The sequence below is a fragment of the Pseudopipra pipra genome, chromosome 1 (assembly GCF_036250125.1).
Source record: "Pseudopipra pipra isolate bDixPip1 chromosome 1, bDixPip1.hap1, whole genome shotgun sequence".
NCBI lineage: Eukaryota > Metazoa > Chordata > Aves > Passeriformes > Pipridae > Pseudopipra > Pseudopipra pipra.
Window position 1 is genome coordinate 107,871,396 of NC_087549.1, and position 13,174 is coordinate 107,884,569.

At 44.1% G+C, this 13,174-nt stretch overlaps 1 protein-coding gene across 1 annotated transcript in view; it reads right to left on the reverse strand.

Moving 5' to 3' along the window:
- Positions 1 to 13,174, reverse strand: part of EEPD1 (endonuclease/exonuclease/phosphatase family domain containing 1) — a 62,774-nt gene that overhangs the window by 48,261 nt on the left and 1,339 nt on the right. The gene's annotated exons all lie outside the window — the stretch shown is intronic.

Genomic DNA, 13,174 nt, shown 5'->3' on the forward strand with positions numbered 1-13,174 from the left:
ATGAGAAAGTCCACTTGCCCAGGCCCAGAGCTCTCCAAATACTGGAGCTAAAGTGCAATTTTATGTTGGAAAAGAATGACAGGAGGAGATCATGCTTGCTGGGATGCACATAGTGGTGCAAAATCATGTCTCATGCAATTTTCAATATGATTTGCATGTGTTGTAACAAGCTCCAAGGCACATAAAGCAGCTCTTAACAAACTATATGCACGGCATGAAACAGGATCACGTGGATACTCATGAAGATGTTCCCCATCGGTTCGCTCTGATGCCCTGCCAGCCACTGTGATGTCATGCCTTCCTCCAGCCTGCCACAGACCTTCTCAAGCTTGAAGAGGCGATAACCCCCAAAACTAGTGGAGAAACAGTGAAGGTGGCAATGGAGACACCCACAGGGAGCAGGAGTGAGAACATCGAATGCTGAGCCCCAGCGACAATTTTATTGGATTCAATAGTGGACATAAAGCAACATAAAGAGGGTACCAGTGATTCTTATCAATGGTGCTTACACACCTGTAGGCCTACAAAGCCCATGGAGGAGAAATTATAAACCTTTCACAACACTGATTCCATTCCTGTTTCTTGATTATTCTGAGGATGAAGTAATCATTGCTCCACAGAAAGCATTTCAGATTATTTGAAGAGGTGTGCCTCACACAGACTTTGTTAGTGTGACTGCCTCCTAAAGCTGTGCCATAGAAACAATCTATAAAAACAATCAAACCAATGATTTAATACCTACAGACAATAACACAGTACAAAAATATATCAAGCTTGCCATTCATTGCACCCACAAGGCAAAATGCCAGTAAGGAAAACAGGACGTAAAAATAGGGTGACGGGGAAACATGCAGGAGTGCTTGACTGGATGAAGCATTCCAGAGGATGAAAACAAGGAATAATCAAACTGCCCAAAACTTAACCACCAACTCAATGGGATAAAGCTTCAAGATTTGACAGCATTTCCAAGAGTGTTCCAGTTTTGAGGAGAAGATCTGGGAGGTGAAACCGGAGCCAAGCACAGGGAATAATAAAAATGGAAGCAACAATCTCTGTGCTTTTTTTGGATGGTGAATTCATGCTCCCCAATAACATGAAATTGGGCTGCAGCAGAAAAATACACATGCAAATTTCTGCTCCAGAAGAACTGAAGTTTTTAGACCATCATAGTTACATTCCTAGTGAAAAACACACTTAGGCACGAATTTAGAGAGTACACACACTTAGTGCTGATCTGCCTTTAGACTCCAAAACAATCCCACAAAACATACTGATACGTACTTTAAAAACTGGGGCACAGAGAGCCTTGCATGGGCAACTCAGGCTTTCTCCTACAAATACCAAGGATTAACCAAATCAAGTTGGCACTGATGATAAATGGCACCACCGTGACAAAGCTGATACTCCGCCAGTACTTTCTATTTTTAAGAGATATTCTGAACAGTGTGCTGTGTTGAAGAGCTGCTAGACGAAAAGATTCTTCTGATATAAATTCATCAGTCTCTCCTCACAGAGCTGATGTCTCCAGACACTATCTTTGGGAAGATAAGATGCATATGGAAGAGGAATCGTAAACTGTCGGTGCAGCACGCACCCATACAGCATAATCAGATAGGAAAAAACTGCTGAGCGCTCGTGCTGCCAAATGCCTAACATACACACAAACCCCTTTTAAACAACTGCTCTAGGAAGTTAAAAATAATTCCATGTCATACATATCAGGAAGCTGACAAGTTGTTTTTCTGCAGAGCTTTTAGTACCTCCGAGGAAGAGAAATCAAAAACATAAATACTTTTTTCCTTTAAAGCAGCGGTACAGAAGCCTCCTCTAACTGCAAGAATTCCCAAACCCCACCCCCCCCCCCCCATAATAAAAAGCAAGGCTGCAGTTTTAGGCAGGTTTTGCCTAAAACTTGAGATATCTTAAAAGTCACTGAAATTCAAACTGCCTGAAAAGAGGCCTCAGTAGAGGAGAAAGAAATGCTGCAGCACATCCTGGAGCAAGAAAACAGTGTTAGAATGATTTAGGGGAAGTATCACAGATGATCCAAGGAACTGAAGTCATTCAACCCTCAGGGTGTGAAGGCAAAGGCTTGATCAAGAAGCACTTGAAATAACTGGAAGTGCTCAAGTGCAAGACGATTTAAAAGTCAAGTGAAGCCAGAGAAAAGCTTTAGGTTCAGTAGGACTGGAAAGAGGACATGGAAGGGGGTCATGTTCAGGTTGCAAGAGCAAGCTTCAAAGGTCAAAGATAGAAGCAAGTTTATGAGGCAATTTCCTTTCAGCCTATGCACAATCAATATATGAGATATCTACCCAGTTTCTAACTTTCGGTTTCTTTTTGCCAAATCTGAGGGCACAGCTGGGCACATAGGCAAGGATGGGTCACCATCCTTAGGCAAGGATGGGTCACCATCCTTGCAGACAGCTCCTCAAAAAAGCTACTGAACTCCATACACACATGCACAAAAAAAAAAAAAAAGTCAGAAATGGATGGAGAAGCAAGTCAAACCACAGCCAAGTCCAAGTGCTCTCAGTTTAAAAAAGAAATGTGAAACACCACATGCTTGGGGGTGGCTTTTGCACAGCTTCCATCCACCAGCAATGCTTTCAGAATTTCTACTGACAACAGCTCTGAGTGGAAATTGTCCAAATATTTCTTAAATCCAAAAGCTGATGAGAGAGGACTGTTCAGCCCCAGAAACTTTATCTCGTTTTTTCAGCCATGACTTGCTTTTCTGCAGTGTTGCTCTTCACCAAAAACTCAGAAGCAATTAAAACAAGGTATGGTGGGGGTTTTTTGATAACCAAAGCGTAATCTTTACCAAGAGATCCCTCTGGGATGTGTTGGAAATACATCTGTGCTATCTGCCAGCAGTACCAACCCCTTACCCAGGCCACATGCTCAGTGCCATGTTTTCAGGAGAGCAGCCAGCACGAAGGACACTGGGCAGCGCTGGTAGTGCAGTCTCCGTTGATTGTGAAAGAGGTCTGTAAACACAGCTAGAGATAAGGGAAAGAGCTGTACAAAGGACAAGCAGAAAGATATAGACAGATAGCCAAAAACTGCACTTCCGTTGCTGCCAAAACCATAAGAGAACTTGGGCTGGCCAGAATAAAGGTTGCAAAGGGTAGTCAGGTACCACTGTGGCATTTTCCTCACAATAACATTTACTTTAGCACTTAATTCAGCTGTGGCTCTGGTGTTTTATTTATGGGAGCGGAATCTCTTGCAGACACGGTGTTCTTTCTCTCCCATGTACAGTGGGGCTGGTATGTGCCTCACCACTCGAGCCCCACACATAACAAGAGGGGAACAATTCAAAGATTTCTCTCAGGTGGTCCTGACTTGAGTGGAAGAGCCACTATGTTAGCCTAGATGGTATTACCACTGGAAAATTCCTGCCCTGTTAGAAAAGCAGACTGTTTTAAAACAACTAATATGGGTTGTTCCCAGCTAAGACTATCTTCCTTGACAGGGTTTCACACTTTTCCATACTTTTGTCTGCTTAGAAGGAGGAAAAAAAAAAGAAGAGGAGTTAGGTAGTCATTTTACATGTTATGGGCAGTAGGTTTGACAGCAAACCTGTTGAACTGGCATTGTGTGTATAAAAGCAAAACTTGCCTATTTTACAGTTCATTTTTCAATACCAAATTAAGACTTGCTTTTGTCACAACACCCTGCAATTCAGTGGTGCTGAAATGGAACCATACTTGGCCTTATTTGTTTAAATAGAATAAATAAAGAAACCAAATACAAGGTTTCTAAGTTAACATCCAGCGTGTATCCAACAGCTCACTGCTTCCAGTTTGGCAGAAAGGTGACTAACCTTTATGCCAGCCAAGCCTGGGAGAGGGAGGGAGGGCAGTGACCGGCAGTGACCTCAAGTGAGCCTGGAGCAAGCCCTCGGCAGCCGAGCGCCTGCGCCTCCACACCCGCAGGACTGTGACCAACGGGCCGACACGGAAGCGGAGGGGAACAACAGAGCTATAAATATCAGGGAGTCAAAGGATAAGTCTGAAGGCAAAAGCAACAGCCTCTTTATGCTGCAGCCCGCAGAGGTTTATGCTCCCCCCCACCCTTGCGAAGCGAAGGGAAGGGCAGCTGAGCAGGACTGGCAGCGTGTGCTGAGCACCAGGGATTTAGGGCAGGCAGGCTGCTGCCACCGCCACACACAGCAAAGGCAGAGTTGATCAATTAGCTGTTCAGTAACCCATTAAAAACCCGTTCAGCTGTGAACGGCCTGGACAGCTGTTGTAGCTAAATTTGCACAGGAGCTCAAGCACGCTACCTGAAACGCCTATAAAAACAGAGCAAAAAATAGACACACAGAAGGAAAAGGAAATTTTCCAGTTCCTCCTCTTCATCCATACCCACAAGCAATGGCATGAACTGCTCTCAGGTACAGCCTTGCCCATAAGGATGTTCACTACAAAGAGCAGGAGGGCATTACTGTGCTCTTTAACTGTATTCCCACACCCTGTGACAGACATGAGGACAGCATAGGCAGACAGACAGCCTAGATAGCCATGTGGCCCCCTTCCAGACAGCATCAGTCAGAGAGACTCCAATCTGCTCTGCACAAGTGGGCTGCATTTATTCCGTTATTTGTGAATGCAAACACAGTACATTCAGTAACCACAATATTCTCAGCCATCCTTAGCACAGACGACAATCTAATTCCAAATGTATTTTTCCAGAGGAATTGTTTTTTAAATTGTACTTTTATACACAGTTGAACTTCTGGAACATGCACACACGTGAGGCACATGCAGGGTAAATGTATTCCTCTTACTCACTAGCCTCTAATAATTTTACCACAGGCACTGGAAATAACAGCTTGGCATTGACACCGGGTTCCTGCCTACACAAACCCCCAGCAGCAGGGATGGAAAGGAGGTCAGCGGCACTCAGCCTCCCCAACGGCGACCCAGCAGTTTAAAAACACTTGTGCCGTTTGAAAATGCCACACAGCTTGATCAGGGCATGGATATGTGCTGCATATGCTGGGGGTGAGATGAAACAGTTTATTCCCAGAAAACATCCTTTTTTACCACAGCTACATATTCCCTTCATATTTATCTGCTGTTGATATGATGCCCACCCTGCTCTCAACACCTTATAGGGCTTTTCAGAAGCCACTGTGAATCACCCAGGTCCAAGATGAGGGAGAGGACCATGATGAGAAAGAATGTCTCCAGTAGGTCTCACCCTGCCTCAGCAAAGCCACTATGCACTTTTATTCTCCAATAAATCAGTGGGAATTGCCAGCTATTATTCAAACAAGCATAGACCCTCTGTAAAACAATAACAAAAAAATCTGGAAGTGAAGAAGCTACTGAGTTCCTATTTTTAAGCACTATTATTAATAACATGCCACAGTTCTTGTCTCTATCACCACAACATATAATAGCATTGAGAAATTACTGCAGCATATTGTAATTATTTCACTAAGGACTCGGTGCCTCCGTCTGTCAGCTTATACCTGCATCACAACGAAGAACAATGCGACCTAAAAATAAGTTACATGCACACTGTAATCTATGCCCTATCACCTCTTCTCTGCTCATCCGGCCAAGCCTTGAAATCATGATTTGGGCAAGACTCCCAGAGAAACACTAATTAGAGACTGAAGAAGCAGGGTCCTCCTAACAGTGCAGCTGTAGGAAACACGCTAAAGCCCAACTCCATCAAGAAGCGCCAAGCTAAATCTGTAAAAATCAGATTGCCTCCTAAGTGTCCCTGTTTAACTGGGGAGACCCGTGTTCACAGTGAGATAGACTAGCTCTTGGTTTCAGAGACAGTGTTTTCCTCTGGTGAACAGGGACTGACCAAGTTACTGCTTGGATCTTGTCAGGAATTCAAAGTACTTAATTCCCATGTTCGTAGTCCCTTGGTCTTTCTTTCCTAGTAAGAACAGCAGCAGCATCTTTTACCTTCAGGAATGGTCCTATTACTCTTTTCAAAGACAAAGCTAGAAAACCACCCTTCCTGCAGCTGTACCTCGAGTTCCCAAACCACAGAAAAATCACAAAGCATTAAACATTTCTGCTCACAGGATGGAGCTCTATGTGTAGCTACCTCATCTGTCTTCTACGGTCATGTAGTACATGCTTTCTGAAAAGCAGGATAAGGTTATAGTCTTGTGGCCTCTGCTCATGATTCAGGAGCAGTCAGTACAGCATCACTTCATAATTCACCAATTTATTACCATAAATCAGCCAATCCATTTAATCTTTGCCACATGGAATACAGCAAATCTTGCAGGATCTGCAGGAGTAAGCTGGCAGCTCTAGTTTATCAAAATACCTGCAATCTGCAACATGAATCCAGTGACATGAAATATGTGTGTAGAATAGCCCAGCAGGCCTGGATTGAAATTATGTGGCCATTAAGTACTGCCAGATGTATCAATTACACATGTTGGGAGAAAAAGTAATATAGGAACCAATGTTTTCCCCACTAATCTGTTTCATTTTAGTCAAGCTTTATGGTGCAAGTAACAGTGGTGGGTTATGGTTATAAGTTTAAAAAAGGAGAAAAAAAAATAAGGTTTATTTTATATGGATAAGCCAGCCTTTAACTGTACCATTCTTCCAACCACATTCTCAACTATAAATCATATAAAAATGACTGATTAGCTGAAGCCCCTCAAATGTTCAAGGAATAGGTTGAGGTAGTTGTTCAAAAGTTAACACGATGCCCAGAACTCATCTGAAAACAGAAAATCCCTGGGAAGGCTACTCGGGGTGATTTCAAGGGTCTGATCTAAATGCCTGGGCCATGTCTGAGGAAGAAAAGCTGTGGGGACTGTGACAAACCCACCAGATTCACAGCTATCAACAAAGACCAAGAAGGATCAAACAGCTCAGTGCATTCCCCTCTGAGTTCTCCTGCAGAGTACACGCTCCAGATGCCATGGACACAAAGTCTCAATACAGGGATGGTGTACACCCTTCATGATCTTGTTGTAAGTCCACCCACTGCTTTTGACTTCTCCTGCAAAGACTCAGGAGTTGCAAAGTATCTCCTGCGACCACACCTCCTCATGCAAGAGGAGCAGGTGATATCCGTATAGAAGGTCTCGGTACTGCATCCATATGAAGCAGAAGTTTGGAAGTGGAATTTAACTGACGTATTATTTTATTAATTTGAAACTGACATCACCTGTTCCCCCAGCAGCAGTCCTGAGAGGAGCTGGAACCCCTGTCCAAGATGGGTGCAGTACTGCAGAGGAGCCCTAACGCCCAGGGAGATAGTTATGCTCTTTAGCATTGAGCTCCACAGTCTTCATGTGGTTTTACACAGACAGAGAAATGGGTCAAATCCCAAAATGGAGTAAACCCATAGAGTTTCATTTCACTGGAAAACTACATAACTCGGGGTATGACCTGAGAAGATCCTGCTGCTTTCCCCTGCCAGATGGTATGTAAAAGGCAGTTTAAGTCTCCCAGTAATGCCCAGTGAGTAAAATATTGTTGGTCTCACGCAGGTGGAGGCCAAAAAAAAACCAACACAAAAGCCAACCCCAAAACCAACAGCTCTTCCTTCCATCACCCCATTTCTTTTGTCCCCTGAGGTATTAGAAAGTGCAAATTAATGGTGGCTTTACATGCAATCTTTATTTCTACTGCTCATTAAAATCCCTTTGTTGAGTGCACATAGATGATATCATCTAACAATTCCTTTTTTCTCAAGTTTTTTCTAAAGTTGCAGGAGGCAGGATTTCCCTTCTATTACATAAGGAGAAGAGGGTGTATTTGTTCTTTTGCCCTTTAAGACTTGTTAGCACGGTCAGGTTACTTGAGCCAGGCCCTTTTTCCTGATCTTTTCTTACAGGGGAATTATTCTTGGCAAGGCTCCAGCCTAGTATTAACCCAATGGAGAAAAACCAAGTGGCTGTATAAAGAAAGACATAAAACAGACCCACCTCGGGGCTTTGCCCAATCACCGAGTAGAAATAACAACAGAGTAGAAATAACAAATACAAGCTGGTGCTCAGTCTCCAAAGCATGCAAGCACAACCATCACTAGTACTATGATACACTACTACGATGTCTGTTTGGTGGTGGTACAATCCTTTTCTGCCATCCTGACAGGAAATAAGGTTACAAGCCAGCAGGCGAGGTACCACACCACAACTCTTCCCAAGCAAAGCATCAAGCCCCAGTAGTAAAGAACTGCCTTTCATAGCGACCTCACCTTTCAGCCCAGACTAAGAGACTGAAGAGGAAAGCAGAACGCCCATCCTGTTATTTATTGTAGGGGAGTGATGGGAAAGTGATTCTCCCACCTCCAGCACCTAGTGCAGGGATCTGAACAAGTTGAATTTTTCATCATCTCTTAATAGGAAGAGGCTGCTTCAGAAGCTTGTCTTTTTATTAGGTGATGAGATGATGTGCTTCGGGTGACCTGGGGTAAGTAGGACTAGGAAGAGGAACTTCCAAGTATGGTGGCACAGCAAGGATTACCCAGGGATTGTCTACCTACCCACTGCCACCCAGGAGGCAATTTTGGGCTGAGGTTTACCTACTGTACCCCCAGCTGGAACACCAATTTAAGTCTCAGACACACAAATGGAGGTTAACTTCTTCCCTTTGAGAGATCTCTGTTCTTCTACCTAACCAAAGTGAAAACAGCTAACCAGTTACAAAGCTGGGGGAGAAAGAAGGGCTGACATGTTCCTAAGACTTGCTGTCCACAAAATTAAGCCAAGGAAAAAAAAAAATCATCAGTGCTAAGTACAAACCTGATATTGGTATTGGTTTCTGTTATCCTACAGGCATGCAAGAAATAATTCTTTTATAGTGAAGAGAATCAATCACTGGAACAATCTCCCAGGGATGTAGAAGAGCCCCAGTGCTGGCGGTTTTCAAGGTGCGACAGGACATGGTGCTAGATAATTTCATCTAGGCTTCCTTTCCCATGAAAGGTGGGACCAGATATTCTGAGTTCACTTTCAACCTGGGCTCTTCTATGGTTCTGTAGTTTTTGCAACAACTGTTAAGGGTTTTTGCATCTAGAATATGTAACTGCACCAAGAAGCTGACCAAAGCAAGCAACAGAGGAAAAGAGCAGCTGAACTGCTTGACATCTAGAAGGAAAAAGAGCTGGGCTCTGTGGACCTTGGGACCCCACCATCATCCTGACACACAGTCCCCCACCTTTAGATAGAGTGCAAGTTCTGGCTTTCAAACCCTCTATGAATTTTCATTTACTCAAACGCAAAGAAAAAAAATAAAATAGTTAAGAGGCCCTCACAAAGTTACCACTTACTATTATACAGCACAACAAAAAACAGTTGGAAAATCTCTGCTGCAAACCATGTTGGGAAAGGTGCACAAGTGATTACTGCCTCCAGCTACTAGCAAACTTTCAAGCAAGCCGTCCAATTAGAGGATGCACTTTTAGGATGCCGTGTGTATCAGTCAGCGTCACACACGCCTGCATCAGGCTTCCTGATGTGGTCACCCAGCTGGCACCTCAACACTAAACAGCCAGAGAAAGCGGTCACAGGGTGTTGTGGGAGTCACAAACTCAGTTTATGGCACGGAGGGACAGGCCTGAGGCAGGTATGGATGAGGAGTGGAAAGAGTGCCCTTCCCTATGGACTTAGGGTGTAGAAAAGCCCTGGGGTACCTCCACCTACCTTAGCCAGAGGAAACATCTCTGGTGGGGCTATTTATCCCCTGCACAAAAACACTTGTTGCCTTTGCCCTTTGATCATGCTATCCTTACCCTATTTTCTTTTAGGGGTTTTTTGTGAGAAGAAGCAGTTGGTTTCTTCATCCTGCCCAAGAATGGAGAGAGAGGACAGAGAGGCCAGCTGGAGGAGGTGATCTACATCCCCTGAGCCAGACCAATTCTGCCCCCCGTCAATAAATCCCAGATTTGCTGAACAACACCTACAAGAAACACCACAGGCTTGGGCAAATTCCCCCAGATTTGATACTTCAATCCAGTTATGTGTCATGCTCACATACTCGTTCATCACATTAAGCTCTTCTAAAATTACCCTCTAGTCCTCTGAATGAAAACACCTCGCTCCTTCACTTCAAACATTGTGATAAACATAGATCCTTGTAATATGAGAAAAGAGGGTGAGGACCTTGCTGTATTTCATTTTTGTACTGCAGTAATGAATTTCAAAATAGCCTAGCAGTAGTAGTCATGCTTACAGATTTAGTATACATTCCCTTCAGTGCTCTTCAGAAATTTAGCACTTCTGGTAACAAGCGTGAAGATTTCGGGTTGCTTTGCTTTTTTTTTTTTTTTTTATCCCTCTCTTCCCTTCAGCAGATTATAATGTGACATTTTCTCTCTTTTTGTTTGTTTTGAATGAAGGTTTGGCCCTCTTTCTGCAAAACTGTTCCCTCAGTGCAAAGGACATAAAGGGCTGGAAGACAGCAAGACCTTCATCTTCTAGCCTCACCTGGAAACGAGCAGTACTTTTCCCTGTTGTTAACACCTGAAAGAAAAGGCCCAAGGGGTTTTAAAGCTACTTGCTTTGAACTGGTCATGAAAAAAAACAAAGCCAAACAAAACACCAAGCAAAAATAAACAAAGTGCAAACCCCAAAGCAAGTGCCAAAGCAGCCTTTAAACTGGCATAAAAGTCCCCAATACGCCAAATTGAGATTGTTTATGGGTCTCTACACAGTTTTACTAATCTTCTTGACTTGCTGTGCTTTACTTCTGAACTTAAAAAGCTAGGTGAGGCAGGTCCTCCAACAGAAGCACTGCAACAAGACAGTACTCCAGCTCCTGAGAGCATCCCAGACTACTTGACACCACCCTGGACTATAAGGGACCAGCATGAAGGAGCACACTTATGTACATGAGGGCAGCTGTGCATAAAGTACATCAGCAAGCAGATGCCCATCAGCATAACTTGTGAGAGCATCTACCTACTGTCAGACCAAACGGCCTTCAGATCCTCTGGGCAACAGCTTGGGTCATAGCTGGAGACTTCAGAACACGTGAGACACGGGCTGAGCACACAGAGCACCTTGATTTATGGATTTTGTGAGGCTTAAGTGCTGGTGAGCCCCGTGCAGTGGTGTACTCTCGTTTGCAGGAGCAAGAGATTAATTTCTGCAGTCGACTACTGAAGCTGGTCTACCTGGGCAAAGATTAGTTTGCAAGGCACTTTATCCACTCTCAGGGTATACAACCGGAGTCGGAAGGGAGACCACAACGCTCACACACTGAAAGAAGGCAGTTTATGGCCTCAGCTAAGGCCGTTTTACAGCTGCAAAGCTCCACTGACCTCAGCAATGCTTGCACAAACTAGAGGAAATTCCTTCCTAAGGTGCTAAGTATGGCTTTTCCCACCATATACTTTTTTCCTGCATCACGTTGATTTTTTCTGATCCCACGTTTATTTTCCCAGGAAAGTTTTGCAGGCTTGTCTGTGGATGCACATTACTCTCATTTCTTTCCAGCTTCTCACGTTATCACAAATAGGATCAAGTACAGCAAACAATCGCATAGTACTCTCCCTGTGTGATTGATGACACAGATACGTGCAACAAAACAGAACAAAAACAAGTACTTATATCAGGCTCCTTTGACACTTCAAAGTATCAGGGAGACCTTTCACAGCACCCAGCACAACTGAGCGCCTGTTCGCTAATCTGGATGAAACAAAGTACCGTGCAGTTTAAGTGCAAAAATAAAACACACTGCTGGGGCTACACTGCATACACAGTGGCCAGCTTTGGCTAAGGCAAGTTTATTTTAGAAGGCATTCTCTCTGCCTAGTTTTTGTAATAAGTGAACTACTTTGTTTGGGTTTCTTTCTCCAAAATGCCGAAGATGCAGAAGTGGTAATTAACACTTTACTGGATAAGGTCCTTCAAAATCCCTAATATATATATATAATTAATTAAAAATAATTCAAAATCACTTTTCTTCCAAAACTGGATTATTACAATAATCCTGAGGCTAGTGATAGACCTGCTGAGGACAGAAACTCAGGTTATCTGCCTCTGCCCCCTACCCTGATGTCCAATCCCACCAGACTTCATCCTAAGATCTGCTCCAGCCAACCAGCTGTTCACAAAAAAAAAACAAGAGTGGGAATGAAGGGGGAAGTAGAGCATACCTGAACTATAGAAGCAGAATACTGAAATATGTTAGGCTGAAGCCATCAGTGTAACATCTCAATACCCCTGCTGGTCTATCATCTCCATTTTGGGTATCAAACAGTGATGGCTGCAAGATGACAGATGTTTCCAGGCAGTGCAGAGCAGAGGTATCCCTGACCACAAATACTGTACTGCAGCTCAGGATGTCATATCACTGTCACTATCCTTCTCGCACGCCTGACCTCTGCAACTGCACCACCAAGAGTGATTATTCAGCATATTATTGGAAAAGGACAGAGCTCATGGTGCACCAGAGTTAACGGTTCATCATCACTTCACATCCCCATAATATCCCTTTTGCAGAAGTCCAAGAGTCTCCTGTCCCTATTCATTTCCAGCTGGAAGTCTGAATGGCAGTCAGAGAGAAAAGTTACTTTATCAATGCTGTAAACTAAATGCCAGATCAGCTGGGACAGATTTGCCACACGGAAAGGAAAGGGTGGCAGTTCTTTCAAAATCCTTATTGCATTCTTACATTGCTGTATCAAGCAGAAAGTTTAGCAAGACAGACATCCCTAGCACTCTTGCCCAATTCCAGAAAACAAAAAGCAAACTCTCAGCTTTTCATTAACACCAGAAGTACCACCCCAGTTTACCACACCGCCAACAGACCTTGCTCCATGCCCACAGTCTCAGTACAATCAGGGGCCCACCTGGCACAGGGACAGTAGAGACTCCCCAGGAAGCTGCCCCACGTCTTGCACCCAAAGGATGAGCTGTCCCTCCAGCTCAGCAGATGCCCCATGACCACTCATTAACAAGCTGTGTCACTCTTGCAGGACGAGCTGTGGCATTCCACGCCTGTTACACAGCCCTTGCCCTGCTACTGCCCCCCAGCTTCTGGCAGGAAAGGCAGTTCTCCATGGCTTTTTCAAAAGGTTCTTGGAGAAACAATCCTTGACCAACCATTAACAGGCCTACCCCACTGTAACAGCTCAGTCTTCTTCCCTGCACAGATGTGTGTACACACATCTCCTCAGGAGGTCAGCTACCTATCAGGTATTACAGCGGCCTTATCAAGGGACA